This window comes from Nelumbo nucifera, chromosome 2 (genome assembly GCF_055504915.1).
Source record: "Nelumbo nucifera cultivar China Antique chromosome 2, China Antique-T2T, whole genome shotgun sequence".
In the NCBI taxonomy this organism is placed as follows: Eukaryota; Viridiplantae; Streptophyta; class Magnoliopsida; order Proteales; family Nelumbonaceae; genus Nelumbo; species Nelumbo nucifera.
Window position 1 is genome coordinate 89401806 of NC_142650.1, and position 15727 is coordinate 89417532.

The 15727-nt window shown below is 34.5% G+C and overlaps 3 non-coding genes across 3 annotated transcripts; all 3 read left to right on the top strand.

Moving 5' to 3' along the window:
- Positions 1–5338: 5338 nt before the first annotated feature.
- TRNAV-AAC (transfer RNA valine (anticodon AAC)) lies at positions 5339–5412 on the top strand. Its single transcript has one exon. It is a non-coding gene; the product is annotated as a tRNA-Val (tRNA).
- A 1881-nt stretch (positions 5413–7293) lies between these two features.
- On the top strand, positions 7294–7367 carry TRNAV-AAC (transfer RNA valine (anticodon AAC)). Its single transcript has one exon. It is a non-coding gene; the product is annotated as a tRNA-Val (tRNA).
- Positions 7368–7456: 89 nt separating this feature from the next.
- Positions 7457–7530, top strand: TRNAV-AAC (transfer RNA valine (anticodon AAC)). The gene has a single exon. It is a non-coding gene; the product is annotated as a tRNA-Val (tRNA).
- The last annotated feature ends 8197 nt before the right edge of the window (positions 7531–15727 follow it).

Genomic DNA, 15727 nt, shown 5'->3' on the forward strand with positions numbered 1-15727 from the left:
TGTTTTGTAGAAAGGGGCATTGCTGAATCAACTTCACATTGCAATTACACCATCATCAGTTGTAAGCTGGTTCAGGTTTAATATTGGTCGTGAACCACCACTTTGGGAGCTGCTTTTGTGGACTTCGTTTCAAGAATGATCAGAAATTAATTTGGGTTTCAAATCTCGTTCAAGTCAGTGCAAGTTCAATCATGAAATTTCAATCCTACTCTTGTGTAGCTCTCTCTCTCTCTCTCTCTCTCTTTCTCTTTATATATATATAAAGAGAAAAGCCTAATAACCCATGTATTGGTGGGCAAATTTGGCATTTGACATTATTTTGAGTCCAAGTTAGGGTTCATTTTTGGGTTTGCCCTTGAGGTAAAAAGAGAGAAAAGAGAGAGAGAGAGAGAGAGAGAGAGAGAGAGAGAGAGAGAGAATTAAGAATGATCTTATTAGAGAATAAATATTAATTTTATGAGAGACAATTAAGACTCGTAAAGAATTTACACCTCTACTTTATTAGAGAGAGACAAAAGGGATTAAAAGATATTTAAGAAGAAAATAAATATTTAATGGGAATGAGAGATGTTACAAACATTGACTATTAAGGTGAAAGAGAGAGAGAGAGAGAGAGAGAGAAAGAACAAGAATGGTTTTAATGATTTCATTTAAAAATAAATATGCACACGTGTGAGAAAGGAGACTAAGAGGAGGAACATGTGAGTTTTGTGGTGAGAGGACTACTCAGGCCCTCACCTCCCATTTCCTCTTTCTATTACATATACTAGCTGGGACCCGTACGATACACGAGAAATTGTAGTTAGTAGAAATTGGCACGTTTTAATATTGCATTCATCTGTCACTATGTCATAAAATATTAAAGTAGAAATTGGCAAGTTTTAATGTGGCATGAATTATTACAAAAAGTATGAAACCATTAAAAAATAAAACATGAGAAAAAAATACCAACGACGAAAGAACACTTAAAGCATGTACACATACAATGACTTGGCTATATACATGTAATGGTGGACGCCCAAGATTGAATCCTGTCTATACCAAGTTCTTTTATCAAGTAAAATTGAAGCACGAGTCCTATAACATTTCTAATTGGACTAAGTTGTTCAACCCAATTGTTATTTTTGGGTTACATCTTACATCTAATTGGTCTCATTGCAATCTAAGTTGCACCCACAATAAGAGTGGCAAATTTCCAATGCACATATCCCTTCTATAAAAACCCAGTAAATAATTTTAACTGGTTTTCCATTAAAACGTTGATAATCAATAGTTTAAGTGAAATTTGAATTAATTTTAAATTTAATAAAATTTTGTTATTTTCAGTTAATGAATTGAGCATTGATCCCTATACTTGAGAAATGGAGGAACAAAAAATCAAACAACTGAATTAAATAAACATACTTCACCAACCTTCTTTGTATCACAAAGCTTCAAATGATAAACAAACTGAAGATAATTCACGACAGAGGCAAAGATCTTCCAAAATACAGAATAATGGGAGAGCTTTTTCAAATATCAATTGACAAATATAGTACTCATGGATGATCATTATCTGTCTTATAGATCAGAAAAAAAAAAAGGAAAAACATAGAATAGCACTCCAAACCTTACTTTTCTAACAAATTCAACTTAAATCAATTCTATGAACAGCCACAAAATCAATTCATTGGTAGTTACAGCACTTGTGGCACCTGTAGAGATACATATGAAAGTATTATCATCTTTATCATGGATGTTTTGATAAAGTGTGTTCGAATAATTTAATGCCTATGTTGGTGTTTAGGAGATGAAAAAGAATTATGCAATGCAAACATAATTTGAACACATTGTAGCTAAAATAAGACAATAAGGTGTAGAATTCTCAAAACAAAAGTTGTGATTTGCTTATTTTCTAAGAATAGGGGAATTAATTGTTCTAGATGTTTTAGGTTAAGTTAGCAATCGATTGTTTTATATAGATTTCTGTGTTTCATTCTTCAAACTTCTTTAGTTTTACAACTAACATCTCTTAAATTTATGAATTGGTGTCTTTTCTTCAAACTTCTTTAGTTTTACAACAAATATCTCTTAAGTTTTTGAATTGGTTGTCTTTAGATTTTATTAATGTCAATTTCTAAATCGGTTTTCAGCTGATCTGCTGCATTCCTACCATTTCTTGTAGTTTTCCTACTCCACATTTCCTTTTAAGGTGCTTCTTTAACTTTTTGGTTCATCCAATTGTAAAACCCATAGAGTAGGGTAGACCAGTAGTGGTTTTGGAGATGTCAAGTAAGGACATGTTTGCATTGGACATGAGGTTTACTGGCAAGGGTAGACCAGCAGGGCAAGTTGGCAAGGTGGCTTACTGGCTTAGAGCTAAAGGAGTAAGGTTAGGGATGGAGTAACCCTAACATGTAGCAAACCTAACATATATTGACATCTTGTGTATAGATTCCGTTTCAAAACATGACCAAGGATTATTTTGAGACAAATCTTCATCTCCCAGAGTTGATCATCATGTTTATAATACTTTATGTTAGAATCTAGATGTTAGGATTACCGTACAGTATTAATAGATCTTTTTAGGGAATTTGTGGATAAATTCTTTCTTGCCAATTTTTTAAACATGTCAATTTTTTTAGGGAATTCTTTCTTTCAATTGTAACCCATGATTATAATTCCTGTCCTACTTCCCTTAAATTGTATTGTATAAAATCTTCAAGTGAAATAATAAAGGACTTGTAAGGCCAGCCAAAACAAATAATAATAGGAAAATTATGAGCTTGATTCTAAGACAGTTAAGGTGTGTAGGGTATTCAATTAACAACCACTAGAGATTTGATTTTTGCAAAATCATAATCAACATTATAGGCATAAATACATTAAAAATTAGGTTAACTTACAGAGTTTTGGGATTTGGAATCAGAAACAAAATTGAAGGTATTCAGCCCACCAACTGGTTAATCTCCAAAGTCCTACGGTCATGCTTGGGAACTTGGTAGAGAATATCTAAATAATTTTAATCCTTTGTGTATTGTATCGATATTTTAATCCTTGACCACCATTAAACAAGTTCATATGTAGGTGGATGACTAAGGGTGTAACTTGTGTGCGTTGGTAGGGATGCAAATGGATCGGATCAAATTCGAATCAAGGTATATTCGAATCCGATCAAACACTATTTATGTCAGATCGAATCCTATCGGTAAGTCGGATCTTCGGATTTGATCTGACTTGTTTTCTTTAAAAATTAATAAATTATTAAAATAAAAATAAAATATACTAATTTAAATAAAGTAAAAACATAAAATACAAGTATATTTTAATTATTTTCATCATATACATACATGTTTTTAATAAAAAATAAATAATATAACAAATTTATAAAAATATATTTATAAGTAAATAAATAACATATATATGTATTTATAAATTATATTAGATTGGATCTTATTATTCGATCCGAAAATCCATACAGGGGTGATCCGAATTCGACCAAATAGAATCGGATCGGATCATGATTCAATCCATTTGCACCCCTACAGGTTGGGTTGGGTTGGGTTGAGAGTTAATCCAAACCCAACTTAAGGTGCAAACCTCGAATTTGAGCATGACCCAACCCAAGGTCAAACCATATTTTATCAATTTAGGCTCAATTTGAGCTGGGACTAAGGTTGGGTTGGATTAGGTCAAGCTTAGTTGAACTTAGACAAGTTGGTCGGGTTTGAAGGAATTTACAAATATATTTTTAATAGTCATATTTTATTATGGTCTAAGTTCAAAGTAGAATTGATTGAAAATATGTATAAATTTTATTTATATATTTATGTATACATATTTTATACATATGAGGTCCTTGATGAATTGGAAACAATGAATTAGAACAGAGGCTACACAACCAACCACATTATAACATGTCTCGCTTTTTTTATTAGGCTGCATTTGGATGTAATGTAAATCAAGAACCATCCATTCGGTTTTGTACGCATTTGGAAAGAGAGTGTAATTATTATCGACATAAAATTACACTCCGGTTCAATTTTGCGTGTGTTTGGATGGAGTGTAGTTTGACATCGACAATCGATGTAAAACTTCATCAACTCTAAAGTTTTACATCGATAATCGATGTAAAAACTACATCGATTTTATTAATGTAAAACTTTACACTCTTCCACCCAACACAATTTTCAAAAAAGCAACGGTCATTTTCTAGTTCAGTGTAAAGCGTCATTAGTGTATTTTTACATTGATGACGTTTTACACTAATTCCAAACGCAACCTTAGTGGGTAAAAGTAAAAGTAACGGGAGAGTAGGGGTTTGGTATGGTGGCATTATGTTGCTTTGCATTTTGGGTTATTCAATACAAATTTGTGAGAAATATGTATTTCCACATCATATATAATTGTCATGTCAACTAAAAATGCATATGTGAGAAACTTCAAATTTGATATTTTACAAATGGGAAAATGCAACTGTAACAAATAGGGATACAAACAGATCAGATCGGGTTAAAATTGAAGTATATCCGAATCCAATCCAATAACACATCCTAGATTCAATCTGATCCAAAGACCCGGTTGGATCTCACAAATAGCAAGTCAAATCCAAATCCATAAAGGATGCCGGATATCTGAATCTGATATGATCCAATTTAATTTCTGATAATTTTAATAAATTATTAAAATAAACATACTAGTTCGTTTATAAAAAGAAAAAACATGTCTGTCTGTTTATAAAAAATGCAATATAAACATATTTATAAATAATATATATAGATAGGATTTGATAGTACAGAGGGGTGATTCGAATTCAATCTGATTTTCAATAATCGGATCCTCTTATCCCATCCGAAAATCCAATAGGGGTTATTAAATCCAACAAAAATAGGATTGCATTTGGATTGGATCGGATGATCATCCGGTCGAGGTGGAAAAGCCGGAAATACTTGCAACCCCATTTCTCTCTCTGTGATTTTTTCTGGGAAACCCATGATCCCACCAACAAAGAATACTTGATGGCTCCTTTTCCCTTTTCCACATTAACTATGGTTTTAATTTCCCATTCATTTGAAGTTTGGGATTGATACACACTGTTGCAGAATTTTGGGATTAATACAGACTATCGATCTGCAAAATTTTACATGCACGAAGAACGAAGGAAAGCGAAGGAGTCCAAAAACAAGACGATAGTCAGTTAGTCAAAAAGATCATTCCCAGGGGATCAAGATTTCTGCCTCGCAGAAAACCAACACCAAATGTATTATTTGCAGAAATGTGGACTTCATAACGTTGAGATTGCGAAGTACAATTTGCAAACTTAATGGCTTTATAGAGAAGTGAAACTTGTCAAGACAATGGTGTCGTGGTGTAGTTGGTTATCACGTCAGTCTAACACACTGAAGGTCTCCGGTTCGAGTCCGGGCGACGCCATTTCTTTTTATTTCTAATATTTTACCCAATTGGCCAACTGGCTATCAAAGTGCCACATGCTATAGTCCATAGATCCATGGCTATGGTGGTGTGTGATAAAACTGAAATTTGAAAAGCAAAATTCTACCGTTTTTTTGTGTTTTAAAATGTATTTAATATTAAAAAAGAAATAAAGACATTATTGGTGGTGTTGGGCATTATCTGTCATTTTCTTATTTATCATATTTATTTTTGTTTGATATAATATTAGAGATGTTAACAGGGGTGTCAATGGACCGGTTTTGGATTGGGCCCTGCCCAAACCAAAATCAATTTAGATGGATTGGATGGAGCAACAAGACATATTGAATTGGACCAATCCAGACTTAATGGTCCAAAGTATTTATTGAATTGGATTGGGCCTGGGCCATCCATAATGGATTTATATTGGATTGGATTGGATTGAACCAATATCTAGTCTATTGATAGAAGATAAGAATGTAGGTGTCAATAGACCAGGTTTGGGTTAGAATAAATCTAAATTAAAATAAATTTGAACAGATTGGACGGTTCAAGCATTGAATTGGACCAGTCCAAAATATTCATTGTATTGGATTGGATTTTGGACCTGGTCCATTTGTAATGAAATCACATTGGGTTGGATGGGTTTGTACCAAATCCGGTCCAATTGACACCCCTTGATGTGAACAAATTGTTTGATAAATTTTTGTATTTTTATAATTTTTATTTCTTTCTATTTTTTGAGTTATTATTATAAAATTATGACATCTTTTATTGGTCTTTATGCCCAATTTAGGAATAGAAATAATTGAAAATATGTACACAATTCATTAACAAATGTACATATACATGTTTAATATAAATTAGAAAAATGATATTTTATATAAACAAGATGCATATATGAATTTATCTGGACGGGCTCAGGTTGGATCAGATAGGGTTCAGGCCCAAACAAGTTGAAGTCATGACTGAATTTTTTAACCCAGGCTCACAAAGAAAATTCAGGCCCAATCCGTCAAAAACTTGGGTTGTAATGGGTAAGAGTAGTTTGGGTCAATCCTAGTTGCAGCCCTATTTATGAAACTTTACCCCACTTAATTCTTTAGACTCAGCTTGGAAAGAATATAAATACAAATATATACAGTAAAAATGTATAAAAAAAATACAAAATACAAGGTCTTACATTTTACATATTTGTATTTGTATTCCTTGCAAATTGAGCCTTAGGATGTGTTTGGTTGCAATGCAGATAGATTTTCACTGATGCAAAACCATGTCTGTGCATATGATTTGAGTGTAAATTCTGACATATTTTTGTTTAAAATTTTAGCTTATTTTGTTTGATTGCAATACAAATAAAATAAATTAAGACATGAAGCAAAATAAAGTATAATCCAAAACAAAATTAAACAAGAATTTGCATTTTTTACATTTGTACTAGTACAAATAAATTTACAATGCAACCAAATACAGCCTTAGGCTCAGTTTGGAAGACTACAAATACAAATATGTAGAGCACAAATACATATAAAATAATACAAAAAACAAGGTTTTGCACTCTACATATTTGTATTTGTACTCCTTCCAAACTGAGCCTTAATTCCTGGCCACTTTGAATTTCCATTCATTTTTTCACATAGGCTGTGTTTGGTTTGAAGAAAAAATTAGGGAAAGAAAAGGAAAAGCAGAGAAACCCTTGCAAAACTTGCATGGGTTTCCATACTTTTTTCTTTTTCTTATCTTTTCCTTCAAACCAAACATAGTCTTACAGTACACTGTAAACCAAAAGTATTATTTTCAAAACTGTAGACTTCATGATCATGACATATTGAGTTGCAAAATTAATGGATATAGATTTAAGTATACTGCATTTTTAGCAATGGTGTCGTGGTGTAGTTGGTTATCACGTCAGTCTAACACACTGAAGGTCTCCGGTTCGAGTCCGGGCGACGCCATTTTCTTTTATTTCTAATATTTTACCCAATTGGCCAACTGGCTATCAAAGTGCCACATGCTATAGAGAAGTGAAACTTGTCAAGACAATGGTGTCGTGGTGTAGTTGGTTATCACGTCAGTCTAACACACTGAAGGTCTCCGGTTCTAGTCCGGGCGATGCCACTTTTTCTCATTTCTAATTTTTTGCTTAGTTGGCCAGCTGGCTAACAAAACAAAAACGTTTTTTCAATTGTATGAAATTTGAAAGCTAAAAGGGAAAATCTACTTTTTTTTTTCGTTTTTCAAAATTTTGTAATATGAAAAACAAATGAGGTATTGAGGTCATCTTATATATATATATATATGATTGACCGATTGGGGTGCTCTCTCCGTGCAGGAAATGAAATCTAGCACGTGAGAGTAGATTCGCACGTGAGAGCAACCCATTTTCTATTAATTATATAAATATTGTTAGATAAATATATAATAGTTATTATATATAATTATAAATATTGTTTAATAGGATTGAAGTACTCTCTCCATGCGGGAGATGAAATCTATTCGTGCGAGTAGATTCCCACGTGAAAGCAACCCATTTCTTATTAATTATATAAATATTGTTAGTTAAATATATAATAGTTATTATATATAATTATAAATATTCTTATTATAATTATGTAATTATTGTTTATCTAATTATCTAATTATTGTTTATTTAATTATATAATTATATAAATATATAATAATTATTATAAATATTATTAATAACTAGATATCGAACTGTTTGAACCGTTCAAACGGTTTTGACCACTTTTTTATTTTTTTGTCAGAACGGGCCGACCGTTCAACCCGTAACCAACCCCTAACTAGTTCGGTCTCCGGGTCGGTTTTAAAAACCATGATGTTATGTCATTCGAGCATGTGATTCATATGACCGGAAAATGAAATTGTTCTAGCCACCGGTTTTCGAATCGACGGTTCGACCGTCCGATTTGAACGGACGACCCATTCTAACAACAAAAAATTAAAAAAAAAATAAAAAATGGCCAAAAACCATTGAATGGGTCAACGAGTTGACGGTTCGACCACTTGAGTCAATGGGTTGTTAACCGATTCAATGGTTTTTGGCCAAGGACCGGGATTGGGGTAAAACAGAACTGGTTGCCTGGATGGATCCCAATTAAAAATATAAAAAACAGATGACCCATTTTGACAACAAAAATTACAGGCAAAAAAATGAGTGTGTGAGGTCCATTAAGTAGTACCATACGTGTTATGTCATTTGAGCGTGTGACTCATACGACTTGAAAACGGAATCGTTCTAGCCACTGGTTTTCGGGTCGACAGTTTGATTGCTCGGTTCGAATGGATGGCCCGTTCTGACAACAAAAATTAAAAAAAAAAAACAAAAAATGACCAAAAACCATTGAACGGGTCAATGGTTCGATCGCCTGGTTCAATGGGTCATTGACCAGTTCAACGATTTTTGGCTAAGGACCAAGATTAGGATAAAATGGAACATGTTGCCTAGATGGTTCCCAATTAAAAATAAATAAAAAATGGCTAAAACCATTTTACGGGTCAATGGGTCAATGGTTTGACCGCTTGAGTCAATGGGTTGTTGACTGATTCAACGGTTTTTGGCCAGGAACTGGGTCAATAGGTCGATGATTCCATTCCAGCCCCTACGAAATAGGCCCCTCTGCTAGTTTTAATTATTATGAACCATTCGAAATACATCTGAGAAGCATTTGACAAATGAGAATGAGCCACCTCTCTTGTACCTTTTTATTTCTTTTCCGGCCCCAATTCAAAGCAATAAAAAAAATTAAAAAAAAAAATTGGAACCTGATCCAGTTAGAATCCAATTGTGTCTCATAGGGTTGAGCAGAAATTTTGTTAGGTTTGAATTGACAAATTTAGGCTGCATTTGGAAACAATGCAAATAGAGTGTAAATTCCGGTTCAGGGTAAATTTGCACTCTAGTTCATTTTTGCTTGTGTTTGGCAACATTACATTTATGCATTAACAAATGACAGATCAATGCAATATTTACATTGATAATAAAATGTAAAAATATATCAATAAAAAAGAAGTAAAATTTGCATTCACGTGGGCTTTCGATAAAAAAACATATGCTTTATTGGAATTCGTGTTTGCATCCATTACAGCTTAAAGTCTAAAAGTCTATTTGGTAAAGAGATAAATTTGTCAGTGTAAAATTAACCCAACTTTACAATTTATATGAACTGTATTACATTCTACATATTTGCATTCACACTTATTTGCATCATTTCAAACACACCCTTAGGTCCATGATAGGTTCAAAATTTAAGATTGGCAGTTACATGATCTGATTTATACCTCTAATTTATTAAAGAGAATTAAAAATGACTAAAAATTCAATAGGAAAAGAGGGATTTCAAGGAGAGATAGAATGATCTTAATGGAGATGGTAATGGCAGATTTTATTAATTAGATAAAATTAAGGCCTTAATAACTTGATTTAAAAATAATTGTCATCACAAGAGTTCTGAAGTGGCGCAACAAGCTGCTACATGGCCACTCACAAAGAATCCCGACTTAGCATTGGATGGATTTTACCTTATAGATGGCTCAAACTGAAAATTAATATAATTAATTAATCCATCTCAACTGTATCTTTCTTTTAGAAAAAAAAATAGAAAAACCGTATCTTTAATTGAAAAATATATTGCATTTGGATTTTGTTCATACTTGTCATCAATTAGGGTGTTAAAACATTAAAAAATTCAGAGAAACTGTCTTTTAAATGAGCCTTTAAAGCGGTTTCCACTACAAATTTCATGTTTTCTTAGACTACATTTGGAATCCATGTAAAACGTCATTGATGTAAAAATACACTGATAACCGTAAAAGTAACCATTGCTTTTTAAAAAACACGATGGGTGGAAGAGTATAAAGTTTTACATCAATAAAATTGATGTAGTTTTTACATCGATTGTCAATGTAAAACTTTATGCTTGATGAGATTTTACATCGATTATTGACGTAGAATTCCACTCCATCCAAATGGATGCAAAACTGAACCAGAGTAAAGTTTTATGTTAATCATAATTACACGCCCCTTCCAAACACGTACAAAACTAAACCAATGTAAATTTTACATCGGTTCTTGATTTACATCGCTTTCAAATACAGCCTTAGGATTTATATGAAATCCATATTGTTAATTATTTTATGTATTGGATATAATTCGATTTGTTGGTTCATTTACATCTAGTTCAACCACATAAAGATATTAGTCACCAGTCCAAATTGGCTATTAAAAAGTAAAAACCCTCTAATGGCCATTATAGTTTGTAGACTTCCACTTCATAGTGCGCATCCACCTTTTATAAGATGCTCTCTGAGGTGTTGTTAGCCTATACTGAATTCTGCACTATAGATATCGTTCTTCCTTAGGGCAAGAGCAATGGGTTTTGAGTGGATTTCCATTCCCATCATGATTTCTTGGAATTCAAATGTCTATTCCTCATGCCACCCTTCCACAAAAAAAAATAATAATAAATAAAAAATGGAGTAATGGACCCAAAACAGGTAATTTGGGGATGCTTGGAACAAAAAGTTCCAATTTCATCATGCATCAGCTTTATTTGCCCTTCAAATCAATATTGTGCAAATAGGCTAGAAATGGATCCATCGTCATATCATATTCAGATTAAATGGGAGGTTTTCCTATTCAGGTTTAGATCCAGATTCAATCAGGATCAATGAGAGGGTTCCAATTCAAGTCTGGACCTGCTACAGATTTGATTTGAGTATACAAAATGAAGTAGATATGAATATATCACATCATATCCTAATCAGATCTCCCTGGATCTAATGTGAGTATTTCCCTTTTGGGTTTAGACTTGAATCCAACTTGGTCTGTATCAACCCGTTTATCCCCTACTTAAAACCATTTAATACATGATTTTCAAAAACAAAATCCAAAGAATTTTCAAATCAATTGAATCTAATACAAGTGAATATACTTTGAAACTATAATCCAGGCCTAATTACCAAAACATAACCAAGAAAAGTATAGGAAGGATTGAATTATGGTCATAATCCAATTGTATAGATTGCAAAGAACATCTTGTCTAGAGGTTATTTGATAATGGTTGGAGTGGAGTTTAAATCAGCCCCCCACAATGTCCCACAACACATCCCCACCGTGTATTGGGAACATCTCTCAATGATAATACCAGAAATAATGATGCCATCATCGAAAGATGTTCCCAATACACAGCGGGATGTGTTGTGGGACGTTGTGGGGGGTTGATTTGATCTCGTTGGAGTGGTTGAACTTAATAAATCATTAAGTAGGTGTTAGACAGTGTATGCCCTTAGCTTCAATCAGATTGATGTACATTTAAAATTTATTGTAAATGAATAAAAGTGCATAATTGATTCATATTATACTTGGTGTGTTTCTGTGTAATTACCCTTAAACTGGACACTTATGAGACTCGTGTTAGTTTAGAATGTTCCCAGTCGTTGGATAGACCTGGGGAGGTTTATCTTGGCAATGCTGATACTAATGTGCTGCCAAGTCAGTTGGGGCAGCTTGTCTCAGCTACCAGGGTTGGACCCCGAAGCACATGTACTGTGTGTTTGCTTGAAAAACTAAACCCGGACAAATTTCCAGTTGTGCCCTGGACCTTGGAGATTGATGGGCAAAACTGGAAAGTTACACCTAACCCCTAGACTTGATTATGGTACTGCACTAGGTGTCGGATTGGGCTGTCTTTGACATGCCAGTCAGTGAGATCCTTAGCGGGGGTCAAAATTTGGGTATGTTGGGGCAGTTTGAGAATTCACTTGAGTGGGTGATTATAATGACAAAATCAGCCCCTTTGTCGGACAAAGTGAATGATCGATGACTGCACTCTCTCTGATGGAATCCAAAACTACCGGTAATAGATTTCAATCGTGTTTGAAATTTGTTTTTGCAAAATATATTTATATGAAAATATATATATTGTGTTTTATGAAAAGGTTTGCAAAATGTTTTAATTCCCGGGATCCATTCGAGCAGAGAGTGCAACACTATACTTTGCAGCCAAATGAGAGGTCCTCTCTTGTAGGGCAATGTTTTACCATTATAGACTAAGAGGTTAAGTGTAAGACCATTTAGGGCTTTTATATCTGATGGGCTAATCTCACTTAAGACCATAATCCTTGGGCCTTCATTAGGTGGCTAGACTCAAGGACCATTTAGTGTAAATGTTGGGCTCGTTAAGAGCCCATACTGATGGGTTCAGGGGTTCATTGTGTTCAACAGTGAATTTGGTCGGGCCTTGTAACAGAGGTTAGGCTAAACCCATTAGGCTTTTGTGAGATCAATGTTAGGGTCCCACACCATACAAAGAGAGCCAAGTTAGCCTTTAATTAAAAGGGGAAGTGAGTCTGCAAGTTTAATGGGCCTTAAGCAATCTTGTGACTTGGGCGAATTTGGGTTTGGATCAGCAAGAGGATAAGAGGATAAGTCTTATCCACTTAAGAGTTCAGATATTTAGATCAAAGAACTCCTCCTAATAGGATTAGGAGAGTTGATCTTGAAGGCTTATAAATAGAGGGGGCAAACACTTCAGTCTTTACCTTTCTGCATTCAGTTCTCTCCTTCTGTTCTTGCCGCCCAACCCTAATTCAATCTCCAGTTTCTTGGACTGGTAGAGATCAGTTCCTACCTATGATCCTTGCTGAAGGATTGCAGTTCTTGTTGAAGGACTACATTGCTAAACCTACTTCATCTCAAGTTGTGCCATCTTCAGTGGAAGCGAGTTTTGGTACCCTCTTTAGGTGTGAACACCTACATTGGGAGTTACACGTGTGGATTCCGTATCAGGTATTGCTCTACCATTCTTTTAGTTTCAGATCTGGTCCGATTTGTTTTAAAAATGACCCTTAAAAAATGCAATTTTTCTAAAACTACGAATACGATTCCTGGAATGAAGAAAATAAATTTTTTGAAATTTCGCCCAGCCACCCTACATGGTTCGGCCATCCATATGATGGGCTAATAATGTGTTTACTTTAATTTATTAGGGTTTTACAAATTATTTAATTGATTGGATCAATTTATGCATGTGAATGCGTGTCATGTGTTGAATATGATTTGTACATGGGCCATAAGTACTTGGCCCATGTTTAATTGTTAGTGGCTCTCTGCGAACACCATGGCTGAATGCACATCATTGCCATGGTATCCTAAAGATCATTGAATGATCTTCCTTCTCAATGGGCCCTAGATCAGCTTCCTCCCGAAGAGGAATCGTATGAAACCCTAGCCCGTTTTAGGCCCATTTGAATATGACTTTATGAAATTCAATGGGAGCCACTTTGGTTTGACCTAAATCAGATCTAGGGACGTTTTAATTTGTTCCCTCCAATTAATATAAGTGAAAATGATAGGGAATTTCATATGATGAATTCTCTAAAGGTCTTTCGTCATTAGCATGAAGATGGGTTGTATTAGCAATGAGGAGATGCACCATAAAATTGGGCTATCCATTTGCTGGTCCAGTTTGTTGGATTGCTTCATAAGATGATAGGGGCGTCATAGACCAACGTGGGAGGGGCCTATCCTAAAATGGAAGACGCTCTTATGGTACCTTATGGTCCACGATATGACGGGTCAGCACTTACTAGGCAGAAAGGTTTAACCTAAAATGGCAAAGAACCTTGTTTGACAAAGGCCAAAGGAAAAACTCATTTGATGAGTGGGTGAAATCCTTCACAGAAAGTGGTGGGGTTTTGTAGTTGAAACAGTTGGCTCCATGCACCTATGTGATTTCCCACATTTTTAGAGACATAACCGCGTCTCCGTCATTGAAATAGAAGGGAAATCTCAGAGATGAAGAAATGGAAATGAAACATAGATAAAAAGACTTTTCTATGTAGATAACATGAATCAATTTTAGGTCGTGGGTTAATTTATGTTGCCTTTTATCAGAAATGGCAAATAGACAATTTGCCAAATTGTTGGATGACAATAAGCTTAAGGGGCCTAATTATGATTACTGGTTTTGTAACCTTATGCTGGTTCTGATGTCCAAGAAATTGGACAAGGTTGCCAAAAACCCTGCACTGGAACGTCCAGGTGACAGGGCTTCTGAGGCCCATAAGAAAATGTATCAAGAATGGGAGGAAAGAACTCTCTTGCCTGGTGTTACATCATAACATCCTTAGACAATCTGATATAGAGACAATTCGATAAGATCAAAGTGTCCAACAATATCATGGATAAACTGAAGAGAATGTACGACGAGCAGAACCGTTCTGCCCGACAGAAGGTCCTCAAATTGTTGATGACCACATAGATGACTGAGAGCCAACAGGTCCATGACCATTGTTTAAAAATGATGGGATACATTAACGAACTAAAGGCTCTTGGTTCTGGGCTAGATGACAACACTAAAACTAATGCTATCTTAAAGTCTCTGCCTCCATCCTTCAATCAATTTATAAAGAACTATAACATGAATAACCTAAAAAGTTAGCCTTTAGAAACTCAGCAATATGTTGTAGAGGGTCGAAGAACTGATAAAAAATGATAAGCCAATAGCCTTGCTTGTTGAAAGTGGCAAATCAGGTAAGAAAAAGAGGAAGCTAAGAAGAAGCCTCAAAAGAAAGTTGGCAAGCCTAAAAAGCAGAAGAAAGACAATGCATCAGATGTATGTCACTTCTGCAAGCAGACTGGACACTAGAAGAGGAACTGCCCTTAGTATCTAGAAACCAAGAATAAATAAGGTAATTCCGAATCTCTTGTCATAGAAATCAATATGTTGGTCACTTCTACATCCTGGTGTATTGACTCTGGGGCTTCAAAATAAGTAGAAGGTTGAGTGACGATGAAGTGGCACTTTACTTGGGTACTTCTGTAATAGTTGCAGCTACAGCCATAGGAACTATAGATTTATTTTTCAAAGAATGAATTGTTAGGCTTAAAGATTGTCTTTATGCACATACTTTGACGAAAATCTAATTTATGTTTCAAAATTGTGCAAAGATGGTTATTCTATTTTGATTAGTAATACGATTACTGTTAAGATGAATAACAAATTCCTCACTTACGGAGAACTTGAATGCTCTCTATGTCCTCCGTCCTTATTTGGAAACAAACATAACCAAAACTACATCAGAAATTATCCCCAAGAAAAAATCGTGTGATATGGTTAATCACACGTGCCTGTGGCATTATCAATTTGGCCACATAAATATAGATTGTATCACAAGGTTAGTAAAGGATGGTCCTTTGGATTTTCTAACTGTAGAAGATTTTCCAATTTGTGAACGTTGCCTTCAAGGTAAGATGACGAAACGACCATTTACGAAAAATCCTGAAATGTCTATG